Raw genomic sequence first — 3,903 nt, forward strand, 5'->3', positions numbered from 1 at the left:
TACTCCTCTTCAATTACTGGCAATTTACCTGATTGATGATAAACAAATATGGAATTAAGGGCCCTTGGCCAATATATGTAAATTATTATGCACCTCCCCACAGCCCAAGTATGTTTTATATCCTCCCCATTTTAACTAAATCAGAGGACCTATCGAGGATGCCCACTCTCTTCTGTGTTCTTTACATTAACAGTGAAGACTTTAGTGGTACAGCCAAGAGAAAATCCTCACTGACCACAACCACATAGGTACACCCAGGAGGTTCTAAGATAAATGCATTGTTTGGCACTAGTCATGCTTGGTTCTACAACACTCTGCTATGACATCAGTTGAGATACTGGCATCTTCCTGCTCAATGAGGCCTGTATTAGAACAAAATTATCAACAATAAGGTTTAACTGACCCAAATATCTGGGCACACTACTAATGACAATGAAGAGGATACTGCTAAGTTCCTTCCTGGCAACCTTGTATAGTGACCGACCCTTGTATAGTGACCGGTACAACCACATAGGTACACCCAGGTGGTTGAAGATAAATGCATTGTTTGGCACTAGTCATGCTTGGTTCTACAACACTCTGCTATGATATCAGTTGAGATACTGGCATCTTCCAGCTGAACGAGGCCTGTATTAGAGAACAAAATTATCAACAATAAGGTTTAAGTGACCCAAATATCTGGGCACACTACTAATGACAATGAAGAGGACACTAAGTTCCTTCCTGGCCCCTTGTATAGTGACCCCCCCCTTGTATGACCGTAGGTACAACCACATGGGTACACCCAGATGGGCGAGATAAATGCATTGTTTGGGCACTGTCATGCTTGGTTCTACAAACACCTTGGGCACACTACTAATGACAATGAAGAGGATACTGCTAAGTTCCTTCCTGGCCCCCTTGTATAGTGACCGACCCTTGTATAGTGACCGATATGACTTAATACTCTGATGGAAAGAACTATCAATGCCATTTTTAATTGTTAGCCCATAGAAAGAACTATCAATGCCATTTTTAATTCAGTTAGTCCTCTTAAGATGATGCTGCCTTTTACTGTTCCAGCTTCCATTTACAGGGTTGTCTCAACAGCCAAAATGTTGCAGTGGGTTTTACATACAATGTACAACCGACTTGGTGAACAAGAGGAAATTATGTGCTGCTGACAAAGCAGTGCTAATTTTCCTGAGTTTCCATCGTGACATTCTTATTAAGGAGGAATCACAAGCTAGTTTGTATGCAGATGTAGACATCTGTCACACAGGAATATTCAAGAAAACAAATGCATCCCTACATGGTGTGAAATCTGTCAAAAATGACAGCAAGATCTTGGTTAAGACTGGAGGTAGGCATAAGCCCAGAAAGGATAAGGCAAGTTAGGGAGATCATGAAACTCTGAAGATGTCCAGACAGACAACAGCCTAGCCTTTCAGTCTAACTGGCAATCTCAAGAAATGTTTCCGCACAGATCTGCATTAAATAGGGTCTTGTAAGTTTAGAACTTGTCATTGAAAACAATTCTGAAGCTTAGCTCTTACAGCTAAACTCCAGCTTTTTTCAAACATGCACTTCATCAAATTCCTTAACTCACAGGAGACCACCAAAAGGCACTGGTTACACAAATATACACATGGGTCTGCTCTAACCAAGTGTCAAAAATGTATGAATGCTTTCTTTCACCAGCCACTTTCACTCAAAAAAGGAATACTTACAAATCTAAAATGACTACCAGATCTAAGATACACATTTTATGATGCTTTGACACCTTGGAGAAAACAATTACATGCTCTTTTGATGACAATCACTCATTTCTATCATTTAATAAATGTCAAAACCCCTTCTGTAGGTTAAAATAATAGAATCATTTGATCTTTGCTAGCACTGTTCATAACCAAATAACCCACATGCAAACAGGATACTGTCCTGTCCTGTTACACAAATATTTTTGGGTTAAAAAGGAAGGAAGACACTATGGATCACCTAGAACTCGACTTCCACCTCTGGATGACATGAAATTTTTGCTACTGGGTTAAGCACACCTCCCTCACAAGATTTTCCCCAACATTATTATATTGGATTAGATAGGTTGTCGCTTATTTTCAGATTAAGCAATTCTCTGGAAAGAAACTCCAACAAAGAAATGGCACATCATAGTTACTAGTTCTCTAAAGCAACAGTACATACAGGCCAACAGGTACTGGGGGCTGCCTTTTTGTTATGACTGGAAATAGCAGGAGAGGGGATTTCCTTATTGATATTCATAGCATTTCGTTTAAAACAGATGTGCAGTAATTATGTGCATTCTTAGGTTAGTAACACTTGTTTTTTTGGCAGAATGATGGTACACATGGCAACTGTTACCAATTGTTCAGTGGGCAAAATTCTTTAGATGGAGTATTTTTTTATATACTTTTCCTTTTACAGTTACTTAATATTTTGATCCAAACCTTCATTAAAAGTCACACACTAAAACTGATTTCCTTCTGAAGGAAGTGGTAAATTTGGGATTTATAGGATATGGTTATCCACTTCTTGACTTACTTACAACAACAAGTTTTCTCCACAGTAAGTCCAGTAACAATCTCATTTAACTGAATATAATAGTCGGTGTATTTCAAACAAATTCTGCAAATGACTGGACTAATATAGAAGTTCAGACAGCTGGTCTTTCTTCTGTTGTGAGTCTCACAGCGCCAGGTATCCGTAGGTGACATGTTAACTGCTTGCTGCTCACAAATAATGAGCCTTTACTTAGTATATATTAAAACATTTTGTTTTTGAGAGATGCAGACATTTAACTAACATGGAGTCCTCACTCCCACAAAAGGACACAGACAGTGGGTATCACACATTCCAAAACAGTCTACACTAACCCATTGTTAAATGTCTTATACTATGGCTATAAAAAAGTTACTGCCAAAGCCTCCCAGATACAAGAAGACTAGGTATCAGGTATCCGTGAAAATTTAACACCACATCATCTTCTGGCATACTTCCAACAAAGAGTCACCAGGATTTAAATAATTTCAGATCCAGTACACCAGACTAGTCTATAAAATAAAAATGTTTTAGTAATTGATGACTATATGCTCTCTCTGGACAAAGACAGGGTGATGGAGAATTGTCGTTCTGATGCCAAGATCTCTAACATCTCAGGAGAACCTAAGGTACTTTCATCAGGAAAATGTGACTTTGACATGCAAAACTATGACGTATATGCAGACAGGCACGTCAGAATGGTCCATGCAAATCACAAATGCAGGAAAGATTCTGATCCTGAGAGGAATCCTTCCTTCCTTCCCAAGAATGATGACTATGTACAAAGACAAGATAAGTAGCATCAACAATTGGCTAAATATTTGGTACCAGATCCAATATGTGTCAACATGAGATGAGATACTAGACAGTCCTACATGCTCTGCCATGGACAGCCTGCAGCTCTTGTTCCAAGCCTTCAACATGCTGGCTAAGGCTTTACTGCAGCCATAGTGCCTTTTTAGGCAGAGACCATCTGATAGACATGCCAACATAACTAATGTATCAAATCCAAAACAGGATCACATTAAGGTGGTTCTGCTCAATGCCAGAAGTCTCAACAAGTTGCCCAACATTGAGGCCCTCCTGCATTTGAAGCACCTTCATGTTTCAGTAATAACCGAAATTTGTTTTAAATATTAAGAAAGCACTCTGTCCATAGCTAGGTTTTGCATCTATTATGTCTTCAGACTCTGTGGCAACTGTGATGGCATTTCCATATATATATTAGGGATCATATCACCTCTAGATACATTTCCAGGGACCCAGAAACACAGCTATTATGTTATAGCCTGTTACAAGACTCCCTCCATGTCTCCTGATAATCATGTAAGGTGCTTAAATGTAATGCAATTTTTACAACTCTATGGA

The sequence above is a fragment of the Protopterus annectens genome, chromosome 10.part0 (assembly GCF_019279795.1).
Source record: "Protopterus annectens isolate FY-2018-M chromosome 10.part0, PAN1.0, whole genome shotgun sequence".
In the NCBI taxonomy this organism is placed as follows: domain Eukaryota; kingdom Metazoa; phylum Chordata; order Ceratodontiformes; family Protopteridae; genus Protopterus; species Protopterus annectens.